Below are 13,606 nucleotides of genomic sequence, written 5' to 3'. Positions count from 1 at the left end.
TGAACATACTTTGATATATATGTATATATTGTTATAGGTTCGTGAATCAACCAGTGGCCAAGTCTTACTTCCCGACGAAGTAAAAATCTGTGAAAGTGAGTTATAGTCCCACTTTTAAAATCTAATATTTTTGGGATGAGAATACATGCAGGTTTTATAAATGATTTACAAAATAGACACAAGTACGTGAAACTACATTCTATGGTTGAATTATCGAAATCGAATATGCCCCTTTTTATTAAGTCTGGTAATCTAAGAATTTGGGAACAGACACCCTAATTGACGCGAATCCTAAAGATAGATCTATTGGGCTTAACAAACCCCATCCAAAGTACCGGATGCTTTAGTACTTCGAAATTTATATCATATCCGAAGGGTGTCCCGGAATGATGGGGATATTCTTATATATGCATCTTGTTAATGTCGGTTACCAGGTGTTCACCATATGAATGATTTTTATCTCTATGTATGGGATGTGTATTGAAATATGAAATCTTGTGGTCTATTGTTACGATTTGATATATATAGGTTAAACCTATAACTCACCAACATTTTTGTTGACGTTTAAAGCATGTTTATTCTCAGGTGAATATTAAGAGCTTCCGCTGTTGCATACTAAAATAAGGACAAGATTTGGAGTCCATGTTTGTATGATATTGTGTAAAAACTGCATTCAAGAAACTGATTTCGATGTAACATATTTGTATTGTAAACCATTATGTAATGGTCGTGTGTAAACAGGATATTTTAGATTATCATTATTTGATAATCTACGTAAAGCTTTTTAAACCTTTATTTACGAAATAAAGGTTATGGTTTGTTTTAAAAATGAATGCAGTCTTTGAAAAACGTCTCATATAGAGGTCAAAACCTCGCAACGAAATCAATTAATATGGAACGTTTTTAATCAATAAGAACGGGACATTTCAGTATGGGTTAAAGTTCAATGTTGACGATACCATGACCTAGAGTATATTGTTGGTTCGTTTTGATGAGGGTTTAAGTTCGATGTTTGACGATACCTCATGTATGGATTTAAAGTTCGATGTTGACGAAGCTATACCGCTAGTGTAGTGAAATTCGATGAGGGTTTAAGTTCGATGTTGACGATACCTCGTATGTAGGTTTAAGTTCGATGTTGGCGATACCACATTTATTGGGACGAATGGGAATTAAGTTCGATGTTGACGATACCATTCGTTGAGCTAGCCTTGGGATTCGAATACTAATGGATGTTGTGAACATCAATGCTTATGTATTGTGTTATAACGTATTGTGTTGTTGCATTATATGATATTGTTATACTAGCTTGTAAGACCCAAATATTTATTGTACATAATGTATTTATGGTGTATGATGCGTGTATGAAGTGTACGTGTTGCTTGCTCGAACGTCGAAGGAAACTGGACGTTGTCCGAAGTGACAAGGTGTGTACGTATCTTTTCAACCCCAAATAAAGTTTGAGTTGATGTTTCAAAGCCTTACCATTGGATAGAATATCTTATTATGTTTCCAACGATATTTGATTCATCGAAAACGGAGTTACGGTCGAAAAGTTATGGCCAAAACAAGTTGCTGAAACCTGTTTTGGGCTCGACCACAATTTCCAGTTATTTGGAGCGGCGCTCCACCTTCTGGCGCGGCGCGCCGATTGCTGCAGAGGCAATTTTCAACCTTTTTAAAAGGTTTAAATGAGGGGTACTTTGGTCTTTTCAATTAGGGTCGGTTTGGGGTCATCAAGACTGACCTAGAACTCCATTGGAGCTCATTTCTCACCCACACAAACACTCCCATCCTCAAACCCTAGAGAGAGATTGAGTTCTAGTGAGAGAGAACTCCATTTGGAGAAGAAGGAGGTTGTTTCGGGTCAAACCTCAAGCATTAAAGTTGTTCTACTCGTCAACGGCATCATTTTGGCGGTATTGGTAAGTTCTAACTCCGAATTTCATTGTTGATTTTGCTAGTCAAAGTTAGGGTTTGAACTTGATTTGTTGATAAACCCATTTAGACTCATGAAGTGGGTTTAGTGATGCTAGTAATCGGGTTTATTGTTAGTGTTGGTGGATTTTGGGTTGGTGAACAAATTGGTTATGTTTAGAACTTGAATTTGGGTTTAATCACTAGGTTTAGTGATTATGGAAGTATTGGAACCCATTTAGGGTTATTTGGTTGACTAATTTTGACTATGGGTCAAAATTAGGGTTTGGTGACGGTTATGACCCAATTGTCGATTTAGTAAGGTTTATAAACTTAAAATGGATTAAGTTGAAGTATAAAACCGAGTTAAATATGTTTTGGTGTCAAAACTTGCTAATGGCGTGTTATTGACTTCTTATGGGTCAAATTAGGGTTTAAGTGTCTTTATGGGAAAGATAGGTGTTTAACACCTATGATTGGGTTTAATTGGCGTATTAAGACCATTCTCACTTGTGTTAGTGATTATTGGTTAATTTTGGGCGCGGTTTGTACTTGGAAGTGCATTTGGGTCAAATTTGCACTAAGTGTCAAATTGGATTGGTTTGTAAATCCAATCTAAGTGTGTTGTTGAATTTGTGATAATGGAATATGTACTTTCCATTGACGAGTTGCAGATTATTCGGTAGCATTCTTCAAGGTGACAAGGTGAGTGGAATAATTATATGTGTAGGTATATAATGTATCTATTTGTTGTAGCGTGAAATGTGTAGTGTCGAGGTGTTAAGACACCACGTTTCACGTGAAGAGTGTAGAATCGAGGTGTTAAGATGCCACTCGGGTGTAGCATCGAGGTGTTAAGATGCCACCTAATAGTGTAGTGTCGAGGTGTTAAGACACCACTCCGTAAAAAATAATGAGTGATGCATCGAGGTGTTAAGATGCCACTCGGGGTGATGTGCCGAGGTGTTAAGGTGCCACCCTAGGGGTTAGTGGTGCGAGGTGTTAAGTGCCCTAACGGATGTTACGAACACCGATGGCGTTTTCGCGAGCGCCGTTCCCTTGTACTATTGGTCGACCATGGTTATTTGTGTTGTAAGCGTATTATATTATTCGAGTTATATTCATATGCGGTTGTTATGCTTGCTTGTGGTATTGGAGATTTATAGCTTGTTATTGTGACGATAAGCTAAATGTGTATGCTAGCGTGTTTGCGGTTTGGTGTGTAAGTGTTTGCAAGTAGGTATAATTATATATGTATTCGTATAATTATTGCATTCACTAAGCTTTGCTTACCCTCTCGTTGTTTACTATTTTTATAGGTTCGGTTTTGGACAAGGGTAAGGGCATCGTTTTGGACTAGAGATCCCGCTTGATGCTAGGGGACGCTTTTGGCTTTAGTAGCTCTTGGAGTTTGACCGATAGTTGGGTAGTTTAATCCCAAACGCCATGCTCATTGTGTAGTTTGGAACTTAAAATTTTTGGTGGTCGAAACTCGTAAATTGTATTAAACTCGTAAAACATCCGATGTGGGCCCCGCTTGTAAAACATTGATTTTATATTTGAAACAGGTTAGTTTTACATATTTGGATGTATGGTAAAAAGCGTTTCGTCTAAAAGTGTCGGGAACTAGTCAATCTTTTTCGCATTTTGAGACTTTCCGGACAGACCCGAATGGCGCGCCGCGCGGCCATCCTGGCGCGCCGCGCCAGTTCACTGTGCAGCAATTTTTTTATTTATTTTGTATTTTCACGTGGTTTGTTCGCGGGTTGGTTTGGGTTGTTACAAGTGGTATCAGAGCATGGTCTAAGGGATTTAGGTGACTTGAGATAGGTGCCTAGACTTAGACTTTTGTGTGTGCTTAATTTGTTGCGAGACTTGTAGGAGTACGGGTCAGAATATGTTATAGTTAGTGCCTTGTTTATAGGTGGACTAACGTTTATATTAGTAATGTGGATATTATTAATATACTTTTGTGTTGTGATAATAATTCTCGATTGTGTTTATATCGTGTAGAATTTTGTTTGCGTTTATTTATATCATCAAGCGAGGCGGTCGTTGTACTAACAAGTTGATACGGCGTGTATGCGTAACAAGGACTTGCAAACCTTATTACGGGTGCAAATCATGTCTAACAAGGGATGTACGACGAGTGTTTAGCAAGATGGGACGGTGTTGTGCGTGTGGTCTATACGTTCGTGATCTAATAGTTTGCATCCCTTAGAATGAAAACGGAAAATGAATGCGGAACGAGTGAGCCTATTCACGAAGGGAAGGATGAGTTAACGTTAAAGATTGAGGCTGTGTTTGAACGATATGTCTCAATTTTCACCGGCAGAGTTAGAGAAGTAACCAAGGAGTTGGTCGAAGGACAAATGACGAAAATGGTCCGAGACCAAGCGACTAAAGTTGTAAAGGAAGAGTTTGAAAAGAGGTTTCCCAAACCTCGAGGTAGTAATGATGAAGATGTACATGCAAGGTTAGGATTACATGGTGCTCATGGTAAGAGGGCACGAAGTATGCCTGAAGGCGTCGAGAATGTGAAGAAGAAGAGTAAGAAGGGTTACAAGCTTATGTGCTTTAAGTGTGGGGAACGGGGTCATTTGGCACAAGATTGTACGGTGGTACCTTTAGGCTCAATCAGGTGTTCCATTTGCCGGATGGAGGGACACCGGAAGTCAGAGTGTTCCGAATCGCATGACGATCGGGTTAGGAGGTTAGAGCGCGAATACATGATGGGTAGTGGAGCACAGAAGCCCAACATCGCTACATCAGGTACCTTTAGTACGAAGTTATATGTTGTTAGTTTGTAATAACATGCGGTATGCGCGTAAGTCTTAGCTAAACTTTATTCTCTGTTGGAGATAATTCGTAGCAAGCGGGCGGTTTACGTTTATGGTTCCGGTTTGCTCTCAGCAGAGTGTATAAGTGGTGTGTTGTGCCTTGATCCTATGGTGCAAATCCTTAGGCGCTTAGGCATTTTGGTTGGTATCGGGTTGTTTAGCTCGTTCGAGCGAGACCCTTAAGGTCTCAATTGCGTTGTGCATGTTATTGATATGGGTGACGTTCCTAATGGAAGTACCCTATGGTGACTTTGGATTGTCGGGCGAAGGGCGTAAGACTTGGCGTAACCAAGCATTCCTTAGTATTTGAGAAATGTCTCTACCAAGCCATGGAAATGAGTTTTGGTGTTCGGATGTTAGAGCGTGTTCGCTCTCGTGTTGAAGTTGATGAACCATGAGGTTCTACGGGTGGGATGAAACCCTAGAAATCGAGTGTTTTGGATCTCGATGTATGTTGGTAAAGTATTCTACGTGACGCGACATTAGGTGCCTCTTTCATACCTACTAGCGTGGTATTCGACTCCGATGGTGTTGCGGTTACATTGTACTTAGGGTACCGGATAGAAACCCTTAGGTACATGAGTGACTAGGTGGAAATTTGACAAACTATAGCAATTCCATTATTGCAAGTGTAAGGGTTGTGTAAATTGTGGTAGAATCTTCGTTCAAGAGTTTAAGGATAGCTTAAATTCCTTCGTATGCTCAAGGTTGGAGCAAGATTATGGTAACGTGCGTATTAAGAGATGCAAGACGGGTGAACCTCGTCTCTCTCATAGGAGTTATGGTAATGCGATTTGGCGCATTAGTTGTTAGGTTAGTGGTCACTCTTTTTGCGAAAGTGAGCATGTGTTTATCGTCGGAATTTATTGTTAAGGACGAATTCGCGAGAATTCAAGGACTATGACCAATGAGGATATTGGTTGTGTATCTTGATAAGTGGTCATTCCACGGGATGCTATTATTCGATGATGTGGTTACGAAGCGGAGTCCTAAGTGGGGGAGTTTGTACTCTTGCACGAAGGTGTTCTATTGCAGTGATATTTGGACGATGCTCGTAGGGATTCGAAGCTAGTGTTGAGACCTACATTGGTCTATTGTGGTAAAAGTACGATTTGGAATAAATTGTACTTATGGTTTTTGGATTTAAATTATCACCACGGTGGTAAGGTGGTAAATCTCATTGGGAGATAATTTACGTGTTCGACGAGCAAGGTAAGATCCCTCGGTAAAGGGATGTGTATGCCGGATTCTCTTCTAGGGAATTATTGTTGTGTCTATGAGTAATGTGGGTGGTTCTTGGCTCGATTGTGATAGCCGTGTGGTTACCTTTGGGAATAGAGTAATGGGACTTTGAGAAAGGTTACGATGCCTCATTATCGTATACTTTGGGTGGTAGTTACACAATAGCCATTTTGTGAACTACAAGGTGATTATGTGGTGTTTATTTGGGGTTATCTCTATGTTGACCGCGTTTGACTTAAGATAGGTGACGAGGGATATCCGGAAGGATTAGCTCTTCGTTAACCACTCGTGGTTGTGAGTGATAGCCAATTTTTACTCACACGTTGGTAAATAGTGATGCGATAGCCGTGTTTCGCTCACATATGGTTGGTAGTGTTGCAATAGCCGTTTTTGCACACTACGGATATATCACGATAGCCGTTTTTGTACACCATGGGTTTCGTGTGAACTAACCTTCGCGTTGTTGGACTTGAGAACCACTGGTTGTTTTAAGCTCCGATGGTTCGGTCGTAAGGACCATGTTGTGTGATTAGTGATGTAATAGCCGTATTTTGCTCACGTAATTAGGTAGTTGCGTATTAGCTATGTTTGCGCACTACTAAGGGTGTTAGATGGTAAGTGTTATCCTTAAGGATTCGTCTTTACTTGGTCTTCATCGTTTGGGTTGTTGACCTTAGGTCGATATTTGGTTGTTTTTAGCATTGTACTTGGAAAGGGTACACTATCGGGTTGATATCTCGGTACGAGATTGGTTGAGTTTTTCTGATGAATGGGGGATTGAGCAGGTTTTAGTGCTCGGATTTTAGTTTCGATAAAATCGCGGGTGACGATTTTATTTGTTAAAGGCGATTCATTGGGAAGAATTGCTTAGAAAAGTCGGATTGGGACTTATAATTGAGGACCGTTGAGTAGTTCCGAATTGGTTAAGTGGAGAAGATCGCGAGGACGTGATCGAGTTTAAGTGGGGGAGAGTTGTAAGACCCAAATATTTATTGTACATAATGTATTTATGGTGTATGATGCGTGTATGAAGTGTACGTGTTGCTTGCTCGAACATCGAAGGAAAATGGACTTTGTCCGAAGTGACAAGGTATGTACGTATCTTTTCAACCCCAAATAAAGTTTGAGTTGATGTTTCAAAGCCTTACCATTGGATAGAATATCTTATTACGTTTCCAACGATATTTGATTCATCGAAAACGGAGTTACGGTCGAAAAGTTATGGCCAAAACAAGTTGCTGAAACCTGTTTTGGGCTCGACCACAATTTCCAGTTATTTGAAGCGGCGCTCCACCCTCTGGCGTGGCGCGCCGATTGCTACAGAGGCAATTTTCAGCCTTTTTAAAAGGTTTAAATGAGGGGTACTTTGGTCTTTTCAATTAGGGTCGGTTTGGGGTCATCAAGACTGACCTAGAACTCCATTGGAGCTCATTTCTCACCCACACAAACACTCCCATCCTCAAACCCTAGAGAGAGATTGAGTTCTAGTGAGAGAGAACTCCATTTGGAGAAGAAGGAGGTTGTTTCGGGTCAAACCTCAAGCATTAAAGTTGTTCTACTCGTCAACAGCATCATTTTGGCGGTATTGGTAAGTTCTAACTCCGAATTTCATTGTTGATTTTGCTATTCAAAGTTAGGGTTTGAACTTGATTTGTTGATAAACCCATTTAGACTCATGAAGTGGGTTTAGTGATGCTAGTAATCGGGTTTATTGTTAGTGTTGGTGGATTTTGGGTTGGTGAACAAATTGGTTATGTTTAGAACTTGAATTTGAGTTTAATCACTAGGTTTAGTGATTATGGAAGTATTGGAACCCATTTAGGGTTATTTGGTTTACTAATTTTGACTATGGGTCAAAATTAGGGTTTGGTGACGGTTATGACCCAATTGTCGATTTAGTAAGGTTTATAAACTTAAAATGGATTAAGTTGAAGTATAAAACCGAGTTAAATATGTTTTGGTGTCAAAACTTGCTAATGGCGTGTTATTGACTTCTTATGGGTCAAATTAGGGTTTAAGTGTCTTTATGGGAAAGATAGGTGTTTAACACCTATGATTGGGTTTAATTGGCGTATTAAGACCATTCTCACGTGTGTTAGTGATTATTGGTTAATTTTGGGCGCGGTTTGTACTTGGAAGTGCATTTGGGTCAAATTTGCACTAAGTGTCAAATTGGGTTGGTTTGTAAATCCAATCTAAGTGTGTTGTTGAATTTGTGATAATGGAATATGTACTTTCCATTGACGAGTTGCAGATTATTCGGTAGCATTCTTCAAGGTGACAAGGTGAGTGGAATAATTATATGTGTAGGTATATAATGTATCTATTTGTTGTAGCGTGAAATGTGTAGTGTCGAGGTGTTAAGACACCACGTTTCACGTGAAGAGTGTAGCATCGAGGTGTTAAGATGCCACTCGGGTGTAGCATCGAGGTGTTAAGATGCCACCTAAGAGTGTAGTGTCGAGGTGTTAAGACACCACTCCGTAAAAAATAATGAGTGATGCATCGAGGTGTTAAGATGCCACTCGGGGTGATGTGCCGAGGTGTTAAGGTGCCACCCTAGGGGTTAGTGGTGCGAGGTGTTAAGTGCCCTAACGGATGTTACGAACACCGATGGCATTTTCGCGAGCGCCGTTCCCTTGTACTATTGGTCGACCATGGTTATTTGTGTTGTAAGCGTATTATATTATTCGAGTTATATTCATATGCGGTTGTTATGCTAGCTTGTGGTATTGAAGATTTATAGCTTGTTATTGTGACGATAAGCTAAATGTGTATGCTAGCGTGTTTGCGGTTTGGTGTGTAAGTGTTTGCAAGTAGGTATAATTATATATGTATTCGTATAATTATTGCATTCACTAAGCTTTGCTTACCCTCTCGTTGTTTACTATTTTTATAGGTTCGGTTTTGGACAAGGGTAAGGGCATCGTTTTGGACTAGAGATCCCGCTTGATGCTAGGGGACGCTTTTGGCTTTAGTAGCTCTTGGAGTTTGACCGATAGTTGGGTAGTTTAATTCCAAACGCCATGCTCATTGTGTAGTTTGGAACTTAAACTTTTTGGTGGTCGAAACTCGTAAATTGTATTAAACTCGTAAAAGGGCCGATGTGGGCCCCGCTTGTAAAACATTGATTTTATATTTGAAACAGGTTAGTTTTACATATTTGGATGTATGGTAAAAAGCGTTTCGTCTAAAAGTGTCGGGAACTAGTCAATCTTTTTCGCATTTTGAGACTTTCCGGACAGACCCGAATGGCGCGCCGCGCTGCCATCCGGGCGCGCCGCGCCAGTTCACTGTGCAGCAATTTTTTTTTTATTTTGTATTTTCACGTGGTTTGTTCGCGGGTTGGTTTGGGTTGTTACATAGCTTATGTTATCGAGGATTTAGCGTTATACATTATAAAGGTATGCTAATTATGTTGCTAGTATGTATGCGAATGAGTTGTAAGTGTTTGCAAGTAAGTAAGTTATATATTTATATGTATAATTATTGCATTCACTAAGCTTTGCTTACCCTCTCGTTGTTTATCTTTTTATAGGCTCGGGCGTTGATAAGGGTAAGGGCGTGCGGTTGGATTAGAGATTTTTCGCTTGTTGTTTGATAGGGGACGCTTTTGGATGTGATAGCTTTTGGAGTTTGACCGAGATTTGGGTAGTTTAACCCCAAACACCATGCTCTTAGTGTCGTTTGGAATTTAAACTAGTGTGGTCGAAACTCGAACTTTTGTATGAAACTCGTAAAACGGCCGATGTGTGCCCCATTTTGTAAAACTCATTTTATTATTGAATCGTGTGAGTTTTAACCATTATAACATGTTGTGAAAAGCGTTTCGTCTAAATATGTCGGGAAGTGGGAGATCTTTATTTGAAAATTGATAAAACCGGACAGAACTGAATGTGGGCCTGTGCGCGCCGCGCACCCCAAGGAGTGCGCGTGGCGCACTCTACTGATAAAAAAAAAAAAAATTTGTTTCGCGTATTCAGTTGGTTATTGGTTTGGGTTGTTACAATCTTCAATCTTCATCTTGTTACATTTATTTAAATTTGAAAATACAACTAAACTAGTACTTTTATAAATTGAAATAAACTTAAATACAATACTATGAAAATGAAAAATAAATATAATACAACTTTGGCTTTAAAATGGCCTTTCTAATAATACAAATAATCAACATGACATAATATTGCCGTAATCAACAATCACAACAATCATACATAGGTCGGGGCATTATGGGCTATGTGTGCAATCACAATTTTAATAACTACATTATTAAAACTTAAATATGGTTTCTCCATAGTTACAATGCATGTGTATAACCATGGAATAAAACAATCAACAATTATAATAAATATTCAAGCCATAACAAATAAATTCAAAATTTATAACAGTGATTTTTTTTTTCCAGATCTTATTCGTGCGTCATGAGGTAATCAACAAAGTTGACTTTCAAAACCATAAAGGTTTTGACTGTTACCAATTCACCACAAAGCTAAATCTAAAAAAAAATCACGCGACAATTAAGATGGTGTAAAACCGGCTCGGATACCACTGATGGAAAATCGTATGTACTTTTACCAAAACAGATTAACGCAGCGGATAGTTAAAATAATAATCTTTTATTATTTTATGAAAAAAATTTAACAAGATTAAATTTTCACTTATTTAATGAAACATGCACACGATTAATCTTTCCCAATGATCCAGTTACACCATAATAATTGTCATGAATATAAAACAAAAGAGGAGTTGACGATATACCTTTCTTGGAGAAATTGATGAGACGGAGAGAAACTTACGATCAAAAGTATGACCGTCTCTTTGGATAGTCTACACTACACTTCAAACGACTGTCAATGGATGCTAGTCCAAACCCAAGTAATATTAATCAACCTTTGGTTAATATTATGAAATCAAAATTTTTTAGTTCATCGAAAGAAGAATGAGAGATGAATTACTCCGTAATATGGTACAATATATATAGATATTTTATTTTAATATTTCACCCGTGAACCTACCCGTGAATTCAAATTACGAAATATGTACGAAATATATGTATCATAAAGTAGTATTTCTCAAATACTTCAGGGGTATGTTATGTAACTTATAATTAATAATTTCTATCATGTCGCTTTCATGTGAATAGTAAATTAATTAATTTCGATTCATTTACTATTTATATGAATAGTAAATGAATTAATTTCGATTTACTATTTTGTCACTTGAGTAATATATATACATCACATATATATATATTTTATTTGACGTCTCGGTGTATATGTGTGTGACCCCGAAGGCTCAAATGATGTTGGTCATATAGTTATATGTTGTACCTTGCACATTAATCCTACAATAACTAGAGGTGCTAAGATAACAGGTCAAATTTTTTTAATTCAGAACAGCTCAGGCTGGGTTGGGCAGCTATTTATTGCATATTTTTATTATTACAATCATAATCATAATTTCGATATGTGACTAAAGTCATATAATGAGGTTATTAGAGTGAATTAAAAATTTTTTTGGGTGAACTTCAACCCATTCGAACCGTCCTCCTTAAGCTAAATTATTTGGGCATTTGACATAATCCAAATGGGTGGAAATTTCCACCTGTTAGTTATACTGTCTAATTCAGGTTCTGAAGTTGTGATTGACACTACAGCAAAATTTGAGGCGTCTAATCTCGCCGCAACTAGTAGTACGGCTCGCCGCTAAAGACCTTTTGCGGAGATGTATCGCCGCAAAAGGAACGACTCCAAAGGTTCGCCGTAATAGGTATTTAGCGACGGTTAGTTGCGACGATTTTGAGTGGGACTCACCTTAGTTTAAAGAAAATCAAAAAGAAAAAAAGGAAATTTATTTGCGGCGATGCATTTGCGGCGAGTTGACTGTGGTCGTTACTGGTATAGACTAATTGCGACGAATAATTGCGACGACTCCTCGCAACAATTGTACTACTATTTGCGACGATGCATCGCCGCTAATGCTCCAGTAGCTGAACTGGGTTCTGCTGTTTTAGCAGTTTCCTACCCGGTAATTCGGGCGTTTCTTCGCAACCTGATTGTGACCAATTTTCCAGCATACATAAAAACAATATAACAACTAAAAATACGATTAAACAACAAATATGGAAAGGTTAACAATTCAAGTTATTACATAACATCCTACGAATTTAAGTTTTAGTTATTACATAAACGTTAACAAATTGTTTTGATTACATTGCCATGTCGTCATCCGAATCCATAGTTTGATCCTCCTCCTCACTACTTTGCAATTTCACCGGAACCTTTTCTTTTCCCTTTCCTCCCTTTCCGCAGCCAAAAACGTTGTTCATGAAGAAATCACGCACAGTTTTTTTAATAGTTTTTGACATCGATTTTGTGACTTCATTCGTCACCTCGAGTTTTAACCTTTCCCGGTCCGCGGCCCACCTACGATTATATTCATCATCCGTGAACATTCGTTGACTTGTTTGGGTGGAAGTACACGAATCAACCGACCTTCGTGCAAAACTTTGACCAACACCACGTTCCCATCCATACCGACGACCTAAGACATCTCGCATGATTTCCCGTAGATTTTGTGCCCCAACTTGCGCATTACGCACCATGTCATTCTTCATAGTTAAAACACAAGAATAACCACCATTAGAAACTTGAAAATGATATGTGTTTATTATACAAATTAACAAGCTAGTGATTATAATTACTTACATAATTGCGTTCAGTTTGCTCGGAAGGTATATACCAATTTTTCTTGTCATCCGTATTGTTCCGCTTATAGCCTTCGATTAAGCTCTGTTGCTCGTTAGTTTCCCGGTTATGCTGTAAATATATGAAATTGATAATTATGTATATATATATTTTTTACGAACATATATATAAAAAGTATGTATATATATTTATATGTAAGTATGTATATATATATATATGTATATATTATCCAAATTAAAATTAAACTAACTTACATGCTCATATGAGCGAATGACTTTCGACCTTGGTGACTTTTGATGGTTTTCTTTAAACGAAATTCAATATTTGCTTCGGACCTTCTTTGATGTTGTTCACTTCCAATCATCTCTTTATAGAGATTCCAATCAACTTGGGTTAATTTGCATCCTGGTGGCGGATTGTTGTTTCCTCCTTTTTTGCTCCAAAAAGTCTTCTTGAACTTATACTTTTTGTCCCGGTATAATTTCCCGCAAGCTTGATTTATACCATTTCAAACCATATCACTCTCGGGACCTTCAAGATGCCGCTTTAAGTTGAAGAACCACTACATAATTTTGAGAAATAGTTAACTCAACAAATATATATATATATATATATATATATATATATATATATATATATATATATATATATATATATATATATATATATATATATATAATTAACCTCAGTTTCCGGGATTATTGTAAGCTTAAAATGTTCAGGTACATCGTTTCAATTAGGATAATATAGTGGTATCCCATTTAAAGTAGTACCTATTTAAAGTAATACCCAAAACGGAACTAAAGGTCCGAGAGTTTTCACCAACTGGCACATACGTCTAAATCTTCCTCCTCAAATTCAATCTCTAACGGACCAAACTTCTTGATGTGCTTCTTTAGC

Source organism: Rutidosis leptorrhynchoides, chromosome 2 (genome assembly GCF_046630445.1).
Source record: "Rutidosis leptorrhynchoides isolate AG116_Rl617_1_P2 chromosome 2, CSIRO_AGI_Rlap_v1, whole genome shotgun sequence".
Taxonomy (NCBI): Eukaryota; Viridiplantae; Streptophyta; class Magnoliopsida; order Asterales; family Asteraceae; genus Rutidosis; species Rutidosis leptorrhynchoides.
The sequence above is the reverse complement of the archived record's forward strand: the minus strand, read 5'-3'. Positions refer to the sequence as shown.